We start from the raw sequence: 20,268 nt of genomic DNA, 5'->3' as shown, positions 1-20,268 counted from the left end.
CTCACTTCCCCCTCTTTCTCTATATTCCACCGCCCCTCTCTTCCCACTCTCTCTCTATATTCCACCGCCCCTCTCTTCCCACTCTCTCTCTATATTCCACCGCCCCTCTCTTCCCACTCTCTCTCTATATTCCACCGCCCCTCTCTTCCCACTCTCTCTCTATATTCCACCGCCCCTCTCTTCCCACTCTATATGTATATATGTATATATATATATATATTTTTATATATATATATTTATATATATATATACATACGTGTGTGTGTGCGTGCGTGAATATATATCATCCCTCTCTTCCCCCTCTCGCTCTATATTCCACCACCCCTCTCTTCCCCTTCTCTCTCTATATTCCACCGCCCCTCTCTTCCCACTCTCTCTCTATATTCCACCGCCCCTCTTTTCCCACTCTCTCTCTATATTCCACCGCCCCTCTCTTCCCACGCTCTCTCTATATTCCACCGCCCCTCTCTTCCCACTCTCTCTCTATATTCCACCGACCCTCTCTTCCCACTCTCTCTCTATATTCCACTGCACCTCTCTTCCCACTCTCTCTCTTCCACCGCCCTTCTCTCCCCACTCTATATGTATGCATAAGCCTATAGGGAACCATGTTAAAAAAGTGGCACTGTGTGCTCATTTGCATGTCATTTCCCAGAATCCCTTGCTGCAGTGGAAGTGCTGTGTGCTGGGTGATAATGGTGAAAGGCGTGGTTGCAGACCTGCCTAAGACATGCAGATGAGCATACAGTTATATTTACATTTGCATATATGCTGTGGAGGGTTTTTGTCAATTTTTTTACTCACCATAACTTAACGCAGTATGGTAAACCCCATCCTTTAGCTTCTTTGCATACCCAGTTAACCAACCCCAGACTGATGAGACCCATTAAGGTTGAAACAGGAGAGTGGTTAACCTGGGGCAGTACCACTTGCTGCACCTTCGGGTTGTGGAGGTTGAGGATTTGCAACCTCCACTTCAAGAGCACTTGGCACGAGCACTGATTATTTGCACGACCCCTATTTTTCCCGCACTGGCACCTCTTATTGCCTTCCGCTGAGAGGTTCGCCATTATTTTTTCACCCGCCTGGCCTTGCAAAGGGCCGGGCGTGCATTTTTGCACACTTTTTTGTGTCGTCTGTCAGAGCACTTCCTGCACTGCATCACACAGCGCACAGGAGCACTTGCACTATGGATTTTTGATGTTTCGTTTGTTGGGTTATAGTCACCCTTCTTTCTTCGGAGTGCAAGAAGACTAAGTGCTGGTCGGTGGTCGCCCCTCCTTGGGGAAAAGACTGCGGTGGGTTAGTAGGCGAAAGCTGAAAACCCTAATGACTTGGACCCTCCTGCTGCGCCTACTGCACGGGGAGGGAACGAGATGGACGTCTTATTCTGCGGATGAAGATGTCAATGTAACATCGGGACTTTTCCTAGCCTCCAGGCTGAAGAGGACCGATGATGTCAGGACTGGCAAGCTCTCCGGAACTTACAGTCAAAGTGGAGCGCACCTGGTCTCACTCTGTGGACCATGAGCACGGTTTTCAGGGTGAATCACTGTTTTTCACCGCCCGGACTACAAAAAAAAATAAAAAAAAGCTGTCTGTGGGTGGGTTTTCTGGGTATGCACCTTAACCCTGGCTGTGCTCAAAGCTGTGACCATGCAGCAAGCTTAAGCCTATAGGGAACCATGTTAAAAATGGTTTTTGAAGCAAAAAGTAGCACTGTGTGCTCATTTGCATGTCATTTCCCAGAATCCCTTGCTGCAGTGGAAGTGCTGAGTGCTGGGTGCTAATGGTGAAAGGCGTGGTTGCAGACCTGCCTAAGACATGCAGATGAGCATACAGTTGTATTTACATTTGCATATTTGCTGTGGAGGGTTTTTGTCACTTTTTTTATTCACCATAACTTAACTCAGTATGGTAAACCCCATCCTTTAGCTTCTTTGCATACCCAGTTAACCAACCCCACACTGATGAGACCCATTAAGGTTGAAACAGCTGTCTGTGGGTGGGTTTTCTGGGTATGCACCTTAACCCTGGCTGTGATCAAAGCTGTGACCATGCAGCAAACTTAAGCTTATAGGGAACCATGTTCAAAATGGTTTTAGAAGCAAAAAGCGGCACTGTGTGCTCATCTGCATGTCATTTCCCAGAATCCCTTGCTGCAGCGGAAGTGCTGTGTGCTGGGTGCTAATGGTGAAAGGCGTGGTTGCAGACCTGCCTAAGACATGCAGATGAGCATACAGTTGTATTTACATATATATATATATATATATATATATAAATATAAACAAGAAAAAACTATTTGAAGTAGCGCCGCTAAATAACCCAGTTAATGATATAGATAATAATAAGAGAGGCAGTAGCTATAATTGGATGTGCTTAGAGGGGCAGCTAAAGTAAGGCTAATACACTATGATAAAACTTTAAAAAATACAATATCAATGCAATCTCCTGACAATTAACCCTAAAGAGTAAAAATAAAAATCTAAAAAATATATTTATTAAGTAAAAAATAGAAAAAATTGCCAAAAAATATAAAGATGTAATAAAAAACCTTCAATACATAAAGTCCTGTTCCAGTGGTAATGTCTTTGGTTTCTTGCTGAAGAAGTCGTCATTTGATGACGAAACGCGTAGGGCGTGGCTAGACTCTGGCCGCCATTTGCCCACGAACTCTGCTGCAGTTTGATTGTAGAATTTTGGCTCCCGTGTGCTGCTCTCCCGGCTAACAACCTATTACATCAGTTACATTGGAGGTGTTTGTTTCCTGGAGGGACCTGTCCTATTGAACACCGAAGGCTAAGGACCCCTCTTCCGGTACCGGTTCCACGGAGGTGACTCACGTGACGACGCCATTGATTGCGGACGGACGCTGGTGATCGAGCTGCTTGGCACATGAGAGCCTATCTCATACACGCCTATATTTGCTGTACTTTTGTGAGTGGGCATTTGTAAGATTTTATGTACATTCAATACATTTTTATTGTGGTAATGCACTAGGTGTGCGCCTGTTTCATTCTCTTTCCTTTTTTATATATATATATATATATATATATATATATATATATATATATATATATATATATATATATATATATATATACATGTAGAGGTATCAGTACCGTGTTAGCCGAGCTTCAATAATCAAAAAATAAATAGATGATACCGTTCTGTGGCTAACGAAATGCTTTTATTTGTGCAAGCTTTCGAGATACACTGATCTCTTCTTCCGGCGATGTTACAATGAATGAAGCAAGGATAACTTAAAAACAGTGTCTCTTGGAATGTTATCTGTGCTTCTCCTTCCCCCGGTGTGGATGTGTTTTATGGCTAGAGGTGTCAAAGGGTAACTGAAAGCAAGTGAAGAAAGAGTGTGTATGTGTATCAGTGTGAATAAAAATGAATGAAGAGCCCACAGTATAAACAGTGCTCTACACAAGGTGTGTGTGGAGTGAGAGGGATATATATATATATATATATATATATATATATATAAATATATCTATATATATATATATAAATATATATATATATATCTATATATATATATATATATATATATATATATATATATATAAATATATAACCATAATACTGAGTTAAGTTATGGTGAGTAAAAAAAGTGACAAAAACCCTCCACAGGAAAGCAAATATGCAAATATAACTGTATGCTCATCTGCATGTCTTAGGCAGGTCTGCAACCCCGCCTTTCCCCATTATCACCCAGCATACAGCACTTCCACTGCAGCAAGGGATTCTGGGAAATGACATGCAAATGAGCACACAGTGTCACTTTTTGCCTCAATAATCATTTTTAACATGGTTCCCTATGGGCTTAAGCTTGCTGCATGGTCACAGCTTTGAGCACAGCCAGGGTTAAGGTGCATACCCAGAAAACCACCCACAGACAGCCGTTTCGATCTTGATGGGTCTCATCAGGGTGGGGTTGATTTTACTGGAATATATAGGGAACCATGTTAAAAATGGTTATTGAGGCAAAAAGTGACACTGTGTGCTCATTTGCATGTCATTTCCCAGAATCCCTTGCTGCAGTGGAAGTGCTGTATGCTGGGTGATAATGGGGAAAGGCGGGGTTGCAGACCTGCCTAAGACATGCAGATGAGCATACAGTTATATTTGCATATTTGCTTTCCTCTGGAGGGTTTTTGTCACTTTTTTTACTCACCATGACTTAACTCAGTATTATGGTTTAGCCTATCCCATAGCCTCTCTTGCATTCCAGTAAAATCAACCCCACACTGATGAAACCCATCAAGGTCGAAACGGCTGTCTGTGGGTGGTTTTCTGGGTATGCACCTTAACCCTGGCTGTGCTCAAAGCTGTGACCATGCAGCAAGCTTAAGCCTATAGGGAACCATGTTAAAAATGGTTATTGAGGCAAAAACTGACACTGTGTGCTCATTTGCATATCATTTCCCAGAATCCCTTGCTGCAGTGGAAGTGCTGTATGCTGGGTGATAATGGGGAAAGGTGGGGTTGCAGACCTGCCTAAGACATGCAGATGAGCATACAGTTATATTTGCATATAAATATATATATATATATATATACTGTAGATATATACAGTGGTCGACAAATCACCAAAAAATCTACTCGCCACCTAGTACCACATATGTGCTGCTTGGGCCAATAGGAGCTTGCCACGATGTTAAATCCACTCGCCCGGGGCGTGCAAACGTATAGGTTTGTCAAACACTGGATATATATATATATAGATATATATATATATATATATATATATATATATATATATATATATATATATATAGATACATACATACATACATACATACATACATATATACATGTGTGTATATAGATAGATAGATAGATAGATAGATAGATAGATAGATAGATAGATAGATAGATATCATCCCTCTCTTCCCCCTCTCTCTCTATATTCCACCGCTCCTTTCTTCCCACTCTCTCTCCCACCACCCCTCTCTCCCCCCCTGCACATATCCGTTCATTGGTGCCCCACCCACACCACCACCCCTGCATACAAGACTAGAAATAACATAAATACAACAAAAGTAGAATTTTCATAACCATTAAAATATTTATTTAAAAGTGCAAATGCAAAATAATGTAAACTTTGTCATTAACGTAACGACACATAAAACTTAATAACTTAACACAATATATAAAAATTTAACTTAGTAATGAAACACAAATTTTTAAAATAATTTTGCTATTGTGAGGCTTCATATTCCTCAACAGCCTCCTGAATAAGTTCCTGGAATTTCATACAAAAACGTAATTTCGCCATTCTATCAAGAGGAGAAATTTATTGCAGAAAACTTTAAAAAAAATCCATGTCCTCATTGTTGGAATTGATTAATTGGTCTAGTAGCCCAAACTTTTGCTCTTCAATGTTGACCATGTGGCGCCACAAATCATTTTGATTTCTTGCTTTTTGCGGCAGGTGGTGCCGGTGCCTGTGACGGTGCCGATGGCGGTGACGGTGCTGAGGCCGGTGTTGGATCACAATCTGGAACAGGCTCATAATCATCATCATCATCCACAAATGATAATTCGATGGTTTCCTCTTAGCTTCCTGGTTCCTCAAGGTTGGACATTGTTTTTGCGGCTAACATCTGCTCCCTCAAGAACAGCATGTTAGTGAAGTAAGGCCACGGTGACCCAATGTCCATGCTGCTTGGTCCGGGGTCCCCCGAAAGTGGAACCTTAACTTTTTTTAGTTCCCTCCGAAAGGCATCACGAAGGTCCTTCCATTTGTTTTTAACAACAGTACAGTAGCTAAAAAAACACACAAAACAGAAAGCAAGACATTAATACACAATAACAATAATTTAATAGAAATAAAATAAAAATACACTTGCGCGTGCCCTTGCGGACACTTTTGGGGGCACTAAAAATACACTTGAGCGTGCCCTTGCGGACACTTTTGGGGGCACTTAAAATACACTTGCGCGTGCCCTTGCGGACACTTTTGGGGGCACTTAAAATACACTTGAGCGTGCCCTTGCGGACACTTTTGGGGGTACTAAAAATACACTTGCGCGTGCCCTTGCGGACACTTTTGGGGGCACTTAAAATAAACATGTACTATAAACAAAAAATGTAACACTTTACATAAATATGACACCATTTTATTAACATATTAAATACTATCAAATACTAACGTGCTATATTCATAATCTGTCCTATCTCCTTCCATAATTTGTTGTGCATAATCCTATCATGGTAGGATTTGGATCGTTGATTCCATAAGGAATCCCTCACTTCAACCTCATCTATTAGTCGCTCTATCTGGGAGGGATTCATTTTTCTCTTCTGCTCTCTCTGCTCTCTGTGCTGGCTCTGCTCTCTCTGCTGGCTCTGCTGGCTCTTGCTCTCTCTGCTGGCTCTGCTCTCTCTGCTGGCTCTGCTCTCTCTGCTGGCTCTGCTCTCTCTGCTGGCTCTGCTCTCTCTGCTGGCTCTGCTCTCTGCTGGCTTTTGCTCTCTCTGCTGGCTCTGCTCTTTCTGCTGGCTCTGCTCTGAACACAGACACAGCACTGAAAATGCCGGCTGCAGACTCATTGGATATCGAGCGGTCATGTGACCGCTCCTCCGCTCCCCTGAGCAGCAAATTTCAAACTTGCCTGTCTCTGCAAATTTTCTCAGCCTCCGCACGCATGCGAAAGTGTGCGGAAGCGACTGCTAAAGCCGCGCTGATGACAGATGCAGGGGGTAAGTGCATCTGCTCAGCGCGGCTCAGCGCGGCTCAGCGCGGCTCAGCACGGCTCAGCAAGGCTCACCCTACTATGTCCCAGGCATTATGAAAGACCATTTGTTTGCTGAAGTCAGATGAATGATATATCTTTTTGTTCTGTGCCTACTTTCCTCCATAATGATATTTGATTGAATTGCTAGATTTAACATGCATTTTTCATATGTTATGACTAGGGATGTGCACCACAGGAGAGCTGTCATGGCTGCCTAATCAACATGTGGTTCTTTAAGCCGTCCCTGCAGTTACTGTATATACCTCCCTTGCTTGGTGGAGGAGCTGTTTCCAGCATAAAAAATAAAATCCCCCTATCTGATTGGTCGTGGTGCCGATAGATGGGAGGTTTTCCTGACAAGCACCTCTATGGGCACCTTTTAGCAGGCATCTTGGCAGGCCCCCTCTAAACAGGGCCCCTCTAACAGGCTCCTCAGTTCTCCAGGGCAGCCGATATTCAGTGGGGCACACTCAGATTCTCTCCCGATATCCCTGTCCCCTTTCTGTCTCTCACTCCTCTCTCTTCCCACTTCTCTCTTGCTTACACCACCCCTCTCCTATTCTTTCTTTCTCCCTGTCCTTTTCTCCTTCTTCCTGTCCCTTTCTCTTTCCACTGTCCCTTTTTCCTCCCCCTGTCTCTCTCTTCCCCCTCCTGTCTCTCTCTCTCTCCTTCCCCTCTCCTCTCTCTCTCTCCTTCCACCATACTGTCTCTCTTTCTCCTCCCCCCTTTCTCTCTCTCCTTCCCCCATCTCTCTCTCCTTCCCCACCCCTCTCTCTCTCCTCCCCCGTCTCTCCCTCCTCCCATCTCTCTCTCCTCCCCTGTCTCTCTCTCCTCCCCCCTGTTTCTCTCTCTCTATTCCCCATCTCTCTCTTCCCCCCTGTATCTCGCTCTCCTTCCCCGTCTCTCTTCTCCCCCTGCCTCTCCCTCCTTACCCCCTGTTTACCTCTCTCACCTTCCTTCCTCCCCGTCTTTCTCTCATTTCTATCTTTCTTTCTTCTCTCTCTCCTCTCTCTCTCTCCCCTCTCTCTCTGTCCTCTCTCTTCTCTCTCTCGTTACAGGGGCAGCATGGAAAAGACATTGAAAAAATGTTGTGTGAAACAGCACGGATCTGTGCAACAGGGCAGCATGATGTTGACTGTGACGACATGAAGTGTGAAAAGACTAGCAAGAAGAGAGTCTTAGAACAGGAGGAAGATGAAAGAATTCTCGAGGTAACTAAAAGTACTGTTCTGAACGCTGAAGTTGCTGAGGCCACTTTTTCAGATGACTCTGGGCCAAAGGGGAAAAAATGGCTTAAACAGTGAATGTTTTAACTGATAATCTGCCAGAAAATGCTTTGAGAATGGAGGAAAATTCACTGCCAGCAGCAACCACTAGTTTAGCTCTGCAGCCCTGCATTGGTGTAGAAGAAAGTTCTGAGTTGGAAGCTACGCCTTCTCTGTTTAAACAGCCCAGCCCACCAGTAAGTCTGTCTGCAGTATCCAATGAATCAAATGCCTCAAAAATAGTTTTTGTGGGAGCAGAAAGTGACGTATCAGAGTCTTCGGACGATGAAGAATATGAGTATGCTACAGATAACTCATAGTTTTCTGATCTTCCCTCTAGTCAGGTCTTTAAGGGCTCTCAGTATAGTCTTACTGAGCTTAAGGGTTTCCTTAACCAGACTACTGGCAGGCGGGGTGATGAAGTGCAGGAATTTTTCCCAGAGTTATTTGTGGACTCAGTGAATCTCATTTGAAGAAAGGTTCTCTATTAGATATTGATCAACAAAAATGGTATTGTTTAAATAAGTTATTGCTAAAAGTTAAAAAAAAGGATTGTAAAGTAAATACTGTTGGTTTTTTCTTTTGTTATTGTCGGTTTTTGCTCAACAGTGTGTTTTTCCTCTTTTGCAATGCAAAAACTTCAAATTGGGAGATTAAATCTTAATGGTGGATGAGAGTTTACTCAAAAAAAGTTAAACGTTCTTTTTTTTTTCAAGAGACACAGGCTGATTATAACAATCAGCTTGATTCGGTTATGGAGTGGAAAAGGGAAGTTGTTTTCAGTCATGGTACTGTACAAATACAAGTGCTGTTTTATTTGCCACAGGTGTGCTAAAATGCAATGTTTCTAGCAATGAGATTATAAAGGGATGTTTACTGAAGGTAAATGCTACTGTAAGGATGTGGTAGGAACCTCATATGTGTGTTCAGTGTGTGTTCAGTTGGTGTTTGATTCTGTTCAGTGAGAGGCATGTGGGGTGTCTACAACAGTGTTGCAGTGGCTGATGCAATACTGAGCTGTGTGTCTGTGCAGATTAAGTCAGAGAGGCTCCGTGGAGAAACTACAACTCCCATGAGCTCCTGGGCAGTCACCTGATGTGAAGAACCAATGAGAGGCCAGGATTCTCAGGCAGGGAGAAAGAGATACAATTCGCGGGCTTAGGAACGGCAGTTGAAGCTGGGAGCAGGAAGGGGAAGGAAGGGGGTAGGGAGCAAGTGGCTCCTACACCAGGTAAGGTAATTCCCCAGATCTCAGGCAGGCCCCAATCCCCACCAGGGTAGGGGGTAGGTACTGAGGGAGGGTCCATAGGTTAGGGACTCTGCCCTTAGGTGTGTGAGGGTGCAGTCTTGTCAGTGTCACGCTGGTAGTGCTGTGAGCGCTGACAAGTAGGCACAGTGTGTGCAGTGCAGTGGGTTGCTGCAGGTTGAGTGTGTGTGCAGTGTGTTTGCTGCAGAGGTTAGGGAGAAGTTAGCCAGAGGGGACCCGGGTGGGTACGGGAGAGGTAGTGTGAGAGCAGGGGGTCAGTGACCCGCTTGCATAGGATAGGTTACCCCGTAGGCCCTAGGAGTTTCCCCTAAAGCCATTCAAGGTTGCTGTGCTGTAGGGGCGGCCTATAGTATAGCGAGTGTCACGTTAGTTCACGGAGTCAGATAGGGACTCCATTGACGCTGTGCACCCATGCAGATGGTTGGGTGCTGCTCGTCGTTGCGGCTGCAGAGGCCATCTTGGTGGGGTCTTCCCGGATGGTGGATCCTGGATGTCGGGCCGGAACTCAACGGATCCTTTGTGAAGCAGTTGCAGATCCGAGCACTGGAGGGCTTGGCAGGTACTATATCATCACGTGCACCAACACCGGTCATCAGGCGCTGATCCCGCCTTAGGCTAAACTCTTTGTAGGAGCACTGAGTGAATGGTTACAAGACTGAGCCTATACCATATAGTATCATACATGGACACGGTGTGTGGGGCACGCGGTGAGGTGACGGAGACGTTACTCCTGATGAGAGTGGCTGGGCCACTAAGGTTACCTGTTGCATTATAGAGTGATAAGGTTACTCTGCATTATCGTTAATACAGTAAAATTGTTTGCATTACATGTGTGTGTATGTATTTCTTGCCCAGGGGAATCTCACATCACGGGGATCCTGGGTGAGTGGAGGCACTGCGCTAAGTAAGTGTATGAGTGTTACCCCAGGCTCCCAGCTAGCGGAGGCTCAGATCTCCTGGAACCAGTAGTTCCTTTGGGAGGGTTCAGAAAAAGGGCTACACTACCATAGGGGACACAGCTTTCATTTGTATTAATATTTATGCACCAGTAACTGGGAGAGATCATGTTGTTTTTTATGCAGATTTTGAGTGATGTAGTATCTACTTGTAAACAGGATGAGGTCAATATTGTATCTGGAGATTTTAACTCCACAGAGAATCCTATGATAGACAGGAACCATGGAGAGCCACACCCTCAGTCCTCCAGAGAGCTAATCTCTTTTTTTGCAAAGGTTTTCTCTTGTTGATACTTGAAGAAATGTGAATCCTGGTGCTAAACAATATACTTGGTTAAAAGTTAATTGTAATCATGTTTCCATGGCAAGACTTGACCGTGAGTATGTTACTTGCCAGTTTTTAAACAGGGTGAGTGGATGTAGAATTACACCAACCAGTTTTTCTGATCATCGTATGGCTTGCTGTAATGTTTCTCTAGTAACCTTAAACCATACAAGTTCTTATTGGCATTTTAAAATTAAGCTTTTAGAAGACACACCATTTGTTAATCATTTTACATTCTTTTGGGATCATTGGATTACACAAAAGAATGATTTTGAGACACTTAGGCAGTGGTGGGATATAGGTAAAATAAAGGTTAGATTTTTTTGCCAACAATATACTAGTAATGCTACAGCCTCTCTTAATCAGACAATGTCTGACTTGGAAACAGAAATCCTTGAAATCAGAAAACATTTGTGGCTCAACACACTGCTACAGTTAGAGATGGGAGTATAATGCGTGGTGCTAAGAACCGTATACAGTTGTAGTAATAATGAGATAATGAGAGTAATTCCTGTGTAAGGTCTGGGATGTGATCCTGATTGTAGGGAGGGTACTGGGTGTGGTATCCTAGTTGGTAAACCAGCATAAGTGGCACTCAAGTTGTCCAGGAACCCAAAGGCTAATAATCACCCCAATAGATAATACCCTAATCCCTTCTTAAATTGATATAACCATGTAGCAAACAGGAAAAACTCACAAATCTGCTGCAGCGTCCATGTTAATCCCGTCAGACCTTCAAGGTGTGCCTCCGTCCGTGGAGATAGAATGCAATAGGAGAGAGAAATGCAGAGCACAACCAGAATATTCCAAGAATTAGGAGGAAAGTGCGTTATCCATAAAAGGGTTTAATAGTCATGGAAGGAAAAAGAGCAAGGCATTACCCTACCAATATGTTTCGTGCTATAGATTATAATAGAATCATTTTCTCTATTCATTTTATTCTTTCTTAGACTTTCAATGATACATTCATGTTTCCCTTTTTCTGCTTGTGTTTGTTTCAATTAATTCATTTATTATCTCCTTATTTTTTATCTTTTCATTAATTTCTATGTAATATATGTTTTCTTATGTTTGTTTTTATTGCACATGTTTTTAGTTATTTGATCACATCATATATTTGTTTCTACTTACATAACAGACCCCCTGACTTTGTGCTCTGTCTTATCTGGGCTTCCGTAGTCCATTACCTGTCTTTTACTTCTATGACATGGTTGATTTTGATATGAGCACACCTGGTTCAGTGGGTTGTCTGCTACTTATAGAGCCCTGTTCACAAGCTGGGTTACTCTTTGATAAAGCGCCTGTTGGGCGAGAAACGCGTCAGAGGACCCTGAATCTGTCTGCTGTTATGCTGTTTATTAAATAAATACTTTTTATTGGTTACCTGCCTCCAGCCCTATCACTTGCTGTGATCAGTCCCTTCTATTGAACTTTTGCTGCACCTTCCTGGACTGAAGCACGCCTCATTGGGATCCAGCTGACTTCGTGAGTTTATTTATTTATTTACAAGTAACTTCCTTTGGTTGCCAGTGTGCTTCTCATATCACTCCAGCCGTCCAGGCCGCCGGGCAGAGGCATGTGCTTTCACACAGGGTAAGTGTTGATTTTCCTTCACTTGCCCTTCTTAGCACAGTTAGACCCCCCTACTGGTGTTACCTTATGGGGCTTTAATAGGAGTGAGATTGCCTTCATTTACACACCTCATTGTGCACCTGGATTGATTTGTTATTTCATGTTACATGGATTCCGGATTTGCCTAACATATTGCTATACCACATAGTGACGTTTGTAGCACCAGTTAGGGGATTGTTCCCTATTCCCTTTTGTACAAGTTGCCAATCCCAACGAGATCGGGGGATTTGCAGTGGTGTTTGTTACATGGTATTATTGCAACCAACTCTTTTGTACATCATATTGATTCTAGTGTCTTTACCGATTGTCCATTTTGTGCAGCTCCTGAAACTGTTTTTCCTTTATTTTGTGACTGTGCCAGATTACAACCTATTTATGATTTATGTGAGAGTTAGTTTTTTAGTTTGCATCTACCTTTTTCTAAACAAGTGTTCATTATGGGTGTACGGTAGACCTCTAAAAGGAGTTTTTTAATTTGCCTGGCAAATTTCTTGATTGGTCAGGCAAAGCTTGCAATCTTAAAATCTAGAAATAAAAAACAGTTTGGTGTTGGACTTATAAATGCTCTTTGTATTTTCCGAATTTTGGTTTGTGTCCAGAATTCGGATTGGTTGTCGTTTTTATGCAATGTATAGTAATTTTCAAATGTTTGTTAAGAAATGGTGTGTGAGAGATGCTGTTTGTAGTCTTGGTGAAGATGACGAGTTGACATTTTATATGTATTTTATATTCCTGGTAAGTGTTTTATATTTAAACTTTTTTAGTATAATAAAGAGTTTTCAAAAGTCTCTCTCTCTCTTCTCTCTCTCTTCTCTCTCTATCTCGTTCTCCCATCCCTAAGGAACACACAATATGCTCAGCAGTGTGGGGCTTAATGGGAGGGGGTGGGGGATATGTGGGGATTAATCAGGGGGGCAACATGAAAGAGAAAAATAACCCTTTGAGATGCACACTACACTACCTCTACTAGTACAAAAACAATTACATTTTATTTGAAATTAGAACTAAACATCAAACATACAACGATTAAAACCTAAATAAGAACGCTTAAATGTCAAATATATATTGGAGAAACTATGTCTCCTGGTAAGACTAAGCTGATACACACATACTTGTGTGTCTCCTAATATGTCTTGCTCAATGTCTACCAGGGGATAGTATCCTCTTCTTAAATGTACCCAACATATAGGTTTGTGTGATACAGTGACAAAGCCACATTACGTGGTGAAACGCGTAGGAGGAGCCAGCATTGAGTCCAGTGTACAGAGTGACAGAGGAAGCCATGAGGGGAATATCCTGCTGCCTGCTGCTGATTAGGCTGACCAGCCTGCTGCCTGTCCTTACCTAGTACTTATCTAGTGACTGTGGAAGTCTAACCGGAGGGGGCAATTTGTAGACACACAGGACTGTACATCTGACGGCGCATACCAAGGAGACCCACAACCCCCGCTTACTCACGGAGGAAGTGAATCCCGACAGTGTATACGCCCGATCCAGCCCTGAAGCAGGAACTATCTGGTGTTAACCCCAGTGAGTAAGGACTTTGCAGGAACTGACAGCCAACAGCTGCAATCCAGACAGCATCCACCCAAACAGGCAATATCTCTGTCTTTTTACACATTACTATCAGTTCATTCCTTGAACTGATCATTGTATCAATTTTATTTTTTATCAGAACTACATTTATTCAATGTGGTTGTTCAGTTTGTGTCCATGCACTAGTGTCATTAATGTGCATTTTTTATGTTTATATGGTATTCATAGGTGAATATAAAGTTGAATTTACTTGTCACTGCGCCTCCACTTAATTTCTTTTCTTTTCCCTAGAACTAAACATCAAACATACAACCTTTAAAGCCTAAATAAGAACGCTTAAATGTCAAATGTATATTGGAGAAACTATGTTTCCTGGTAAGACTAAGCTGATACACACAGAGTTGTGTGTCTCCTAATATGTCTTGCTCAATGTCTACCAGGGGATAGTATCCTCTTCTTAAATGTACCCAACATACACTGGCGACACACTTTATTCGAGCTCGGCTAGTCCCGCGAATTCGGGTATACTCGGGTGTATTCAGGTTTCTGATCGTTTTCTGCCCGAGTGCATTGCGTTCTTTTCCGGCAGGGATTTAAGCTTTTTATTCCGGCTTGCTGAAATACTGCAATGCCGTGAAAATACACATGGTGGCGCTTGCGAGCTGTTCTCTGTGAAGCCGTCCCCTATAATGAATTGTAATGCAGTATACAGTATATACTGTACAGTATATATATATATATATACTGTATAACAACAACCCCTATAAGCCCTAACATACAGTACTGTACACATACAGTACTGTATACTGTATGCATATACATAAATGATACTACTGTATGGGCGGCGGAGGCGTGATGTGTTTGCAGCAGAGAGAGATCCGCTGCTCTCTCTCTGCGCAAACATCGGCACAATAAAAATTATTTGAAATACATTTTTATTGATAGTGTAGATGTGCAGGGGGTCTCCGGAGCTGAATCGCGTTGGTTTTAGGTCTGGGGACCCCGTGCCCCCCGAGATACAGGCCCCTTTAGGGGGTGCCGGTATCCCTCTGCGTTTAAAGGCCCCGATCACGTGATCGCGGCCTGTAAAACAAGCAGAGCAGAGGGATACCGGCACCCCCTAAAGGGGCCTGTATCTCGGGGGGCAAGGGGTCCCCAGACCTGAAACCTGTGCGCTTCTGCTCTGGAGACCCTCTGCACATGTACAGTATCAATAAAACACATACAATATACAGTATAAATAAACACTCGTTCTTTAACTTAGCGGCTATGCGCTATGGTAAAGAAGCATCATTTCTGTATTTTAATAATATTGTACAGTGAGCAGGGGGTTCCCTGAGCCAGAAATTAATACTCAGGGACCCCCCCTGCTCCTGCTCAATATTATTAAAATTACAGAAAATGCTGCGTCATTACCATAGCGGATAGCCGTTAAGGCAATGAAGGGTTTAACCCACCGTGCCTGCTTTATTGTGTAGTGGGGATGGGTGAGGGGGATATTTGGCCCTTGGTGTGAGTTTAGGACTTGCGGGAGGGGGGGGGTTGCGGGTGCACTTAACCCCTTCACGACCGTAGCAGTTAATACCGCTACGGTCATGAAGGGGTTAAGCCCTCCCGCTACCCCCCCCCCCCGCAAGCCCTCCCCAACCATCGTTGGGGCTAATACCCCATTCACCCACCCTCCCGCTACCGACAATAAAAAAATACACACACACACAGCAGCCGCCAAAAAATAAATAAATAAATCTAAATAAATAAATGACAATAAATACATTTGAAATACATTTTTATTGATAGTGTAGATGTGCATAGCCGCTAAGGCAATGAAGGGGTTAAGGCATAATAAACAATTAATACATTCAATACATATTTTTCATGTCTGTGTTAAAACTCCCTGCCTTCTCTCTAATCTATGTAAAACTCCCTCCCCCTATTCTCGCTTTTAAAACTCCCTGCCTTCTCTCTAATCTATGTAAAAACCCCTCCCCCCATCCCCCTATTGTGTGTGTGCGTTAAGCTTCCCTGCAATCTATGTAAAAAAAACCTCCCCCTATTGTGTGTGTGTGTTAAATCTGCCTGGCCTGTGTTTCTGAGTGCTGAGTGCTCTGCGTTAAAGGCCCCGATCACGTGATCGCGGCCTGTAAACCAAGCAGAGCAGAGGGATACCGGCACCCCGCTAAAGGGTCCTGTATCTCGGGGGGCACGGGGTCCCCAGACCTAAAACCTGTGCGCTTCAGCTCCGGAGACCCCCTGCACATCTACACTATCAATAAAAATGTATTTCAAATGTATTTATTGTCATTTATTTATTTAGATTTATTTATTAATTGTGGAGCTGCTGTGCGTGAGGGGCCATGGCCAGGATGGGGGGGGGGGGGGGGGGTAACGGTACAGTATGTGGGTAGGGGGTGAGGGTGGTTAGACCTCACAGTAAATTATGCACATTGGGTCCCCCCCCCCTCCCCACATTTACATACACTGCACGACATCAATGCAGGGAGGGTTTACCAATGCAGGGAGGGTTTACCAATGCAGGTAAGGCTTTAGGCCTTTATATCTCTCTCCCTTCATTGTAATCTGTTTAACAGAAACATTAGGGGGGAAGGGGCTTTAGGCCTTTATATCTCTCTCCCTTCATTGTAATCTGTTTAACAGAAACATTAGGGGGGAAGGGGCTTTAGGCCTTTATATCTCTCTCCCTTCATTGTAATCTGCTTAACAGAAACATTAGAGGGGAAGGGGCTTTAGGCCTTTATATCTCTCTCCCTTCAGTGTAATCTGCTTAACAGAAACATTAGGGGGGAGGGGGCTTTAAACAATGCTGTGTATAATGTATAAGGTTTTTTACAATTAGATAGATGTAATCCTTGGTATTGTAAGGGTTAGCTTTGGTTTTAAATTGTGTTTTCTGGTTGGTACTTACTGTACAGTATATATTGACTTTTGTTTACTTGATTGGTTAAAGTGTTTGTTTGGAAGTGTTTGTACAGTATTTACTGGTAGAGTAGCTTGCAATTATATTGTTAACATTCATTTGCAGAATGTACAGTATATGGTGCATAGATTTAATGCTGTGCATCATTTACAGTAAACAATGTAAATGCAATGTACTGTGTGGATTGGAATGTTATGTTTTATATTGTAAAATCAGTTAGGATTATTAAATGGATTATTATTATTATTGTCTGTACTGTATAGAGAAGCGTTATTTGTAGGACAGTATGATTTTGATAACCATTCTACATGTACCGTATTTGTATATTGGTTCATCATCTGTGTGTATATACTGTATACTATATATATATATATATATATATATATATATATATATATATATATATATATAGTATATATATATACTGTACACAGTTTATACTGTATATGTACTGTATAGGGATTGTTATTATATATACTGTATACTGTATATATATATCCAGTATATATACAGTATATACTGTACAGTATATATTTATTTCTCTTCATGTATTTATTTATTTATTTAGATTTATTTATTAATTGTGGGGCTGCTGTGCGTGAATTTTTTTTATTGGGGGTGAGGGGGGTGTTTGACCCATGGTGTGAGTTTAGGACTTGCAGCAGCAGCACAATTAAGAAATAAATCTAAATAAATAAATGACAATAAATACATTTGAAATACATTTTTATTGATAGTGTAGATGTGCAGGGGGTCTCCGGAGCTGAAGCGCACAGGTTTTAGGTCTGGGGACCCCGTGCCCCCCGAGATACAGGCCCCTTTAGGGGGTGCCGGTATCCCTCTGCTCTGCTTGGTTTACAGGCCGCGATCACGTGATCGGGGCCTTTAACGCAGAGCACTCAGCACTCAGAAACACAGGCCAGGCAGATTTAACACACACACACAATAGGGGGAGGTTTTTTTACATAGATTGCAGGGAAGCTTAACGCACACACACAATAGGGGGATAGGGGGAGGGGGTTTTACATAGATTAGAGTGAAGGCAGGGAGTTTTAAAAGCGAGAATAGGGGGAGGGGGTTTTACATAGATTAGAGAGAAGGCAGGGAGTTTTAACACAGACATGAAAAATATGTATTGAATGTATTAATTGTTTATTATGCCTTAACCCCTTCATTGCCTTAGCGGCTATGCACATCTACACTATCAATAAAAATGTATTTCAAATGTATTTATTGTCATTTATTTATTTATTTATTTAGATTTATTTATTTATTTTTTGGCGGCTGCTGTGTGTGTGTGTATTTTTTTATTGTGGGTAGCGGGAGGGTGGGTGAATGGGGTATTAGCCCCAAATATGGTTGGGGAGGGCTTGCGGGGGGGGGTAGCGGGAGGGCTTAACCCCTTCATGACCGTAGCGGTATTAACTGCTACGGTCGTGAAGGGGTTAAGTGCACCCGCAACCCCCCCCCCCTCCCGCAAGTCCTAAACTCACACCAAGGGCCAAATACCCCCCTCACCCATCCCCACTACACACAATAAAGCGGGCACTGTGGGTTAACCCCTTCATTGCCTTAGCGGCTATCCGCTATGGTAATGACGCAGCATTTTCTGTAATTTTAATAATACTGAGCAGGAGCAGGGGGGGTCCCTGAGCATTACTTTCTGGCTCAGGGAACCCCCTGCTCACTGTACAATATTATTAAATCTCTCTCTCTGCTGCAAACACATCTCGCCCCCAGTATGTGCAGTAATTTACTGAACATGTACTGTAGAATAAATGCATAGTTTTATTTATTCGGGTTTATTACACAGTATACTGTTCGGCCGGAAAACATCAGCATACTGTACTGCACAATATTATCCATCGAAATCCCCCCATTAGCCGTTTTCTTTTCTGAGGAAAAACAAAATGAAAAGTTTTAATGTACAGTAATGGTCAGCCCCCTAAAGAAGTACCCAGCCTGCCCCACCAAAATAATACGGCAACAATACAGTACTCACCATACTGTATTACTGAATTTCCCATTCAGCTTGCGCCGGCGCCGGGCAACTGCCAGTCCAGCTTTCATCATCACCCACGTCGATAGTTTGCAGCGGGACTAGCCCACCTGTAGTCAGCAGGTGAGGCGGGAAATCGCTTAGGTACATGCAAGCTTCATCAAAACTGGCTGCGAAATCCGACTCTGTCTCAGGGTTGTCACTGACGGCGGGACCATCATTAGAAGCTGGTGCTGGTGCTGGTTCTGGTTCTGGCGCATTGCTTGGCAGGGACTGTCGCTTCTTAGTTGGTTTTAACACGACCCTTCGCCTTTTGCCGCCTCCATGATCATAGATACGGGAAAAACCCTGTGAAACACACCAATACCCTCCAACAAATTGGGGCTCAATACGGTGAAAACAGGGGTCACTACATAACCTTTTCCTTATTGCACGCTTCCACAAATGAGGAGCTGGCGAAAATTTGTAAAAGTCATAGTTTTCGATAAAATACTGATAAATTTGAACAACTGTTGCCATCTTATCCTCTGTTGCATTAATAGCGGCCCATATCAAATAAGCATAACTTCTGTCAGGTTTTTGGAACACGGGCTGCATTTGAACACTCATGGTGGGTCTCTGAAGAATAGTGTAACTGAAACTACGTGGTCTTTGTCTTTATTTAATACAGTATGTAAAACCTAAATTGATACATTTTTGCAACGTCTTCCTTCAGTCTCAAGGCCAAGTTACAATAGCACACTGTGGTACAGTATCTTTTTTTAAACGAAACAACTGCAAAGCCCACACATTACTTAAGTCATGAGTTTATGCCATCTGGTGGACAAGTGAAACATTGCAGCCTAGTAAATCCTGATCATTATCATTTAACAAATCAGGCCCCCGTCAGCCAGGCATGAACCGTGGCTGGGAAGGCAAACGCAACGAAGCATGCAAGAGGTGAGCAGCGGCGGATTCCAGGTATCTGCCAGGTACAAACTGGGCATTTGCTCTAATAAAGTGTGTCGGTGCGGTATAGGTTTGTTTGATACAGTGTTAGATTGCAGCTCCTCAGTGATATATATATTGCCCCTGTGGCTGATATTATCCTAATGAGTGTGACCCGATATGCTTGTTCTAAATCCTGAAATATAAATGGCAGTGTGAATCAATAGTGCGTGATATAATCTTCATCACAGATGATAATTTAAATATACAGGCTGCCTGAATAGTAATGCCCTACAGACATGAAGAGCTATATGTAAGAAGTTAATAGCCAGCCCTGTAGGTTGTCATATATCTTGTGTAGCCTACACAGATTGTCTGCACACTATAGAGCATTGCTATCACTAAGTATCACATAAAGAGTATATACACTGACCCAATGTAATTCTAGCTAAATGGATGGGATAATCCTAGCCAAAGCTGTCATGCAATGGATAGTCAAATAGCAGGGATCAAATTACACATTGTATGTGGGTATTGCTGATAGGTGATAGCACTCTTGGTGTAAAACTAATATTATATCCCAGACCATGCACATTAATTAAAGCCCTTGTGTCACTGGTATTCATTCATCACCAAATGTGTTGCAATGTGTGGTTGAAGGTAAGTAACTATATCGA

At 42.8% G+C, this 20,268-nt stretch overlaps 1 long non-coding RNA gene across 1 annotated transcript in view; it reads left to right on the top strand.

Annotated features, from left to right (window-relative positions):
* The first annotated feature begins 9,200 nt into the window (after window positions 1-9,200).
* Window positions 9,201-20,268, top strand: part of LOC142488593 (uncharacterized) — an 85,884-nt gene continuing 74,816 nt past the window's right edge. Inside the window, exons 1-2 of the long non-coding RNA XR_012799521.1 lie at window positions 9,201-9,245; window positions 9,699-9,840. This is a non-coding gene — a long non-coding RNA (uncharacterized LOC142488593). The remainder of the gene's footprint in view (window positions 9,246-9,698; window positions 9,841-20,268) is intronic.

This window comes from Ascaphus truei, chromosome 2 (assembly GCF_040206685.1).
Source record: "Ascaphus truei isolate aAscTru1 chromosome 2, aAscTru1.hap1, whole genome shotgun sequence".
Taxonomy (NCBI): domain Eukaryota; kingdom Metazoa; phylum Chordata; class Amphibia; order Anura; family Ascaphidae; genus Ascaphus; species Ascaphus truei.
Note: the sequence above shows the minus strand (reverse complement) of the source record. Positions and strands in the feature narration are given on the sequence as shown.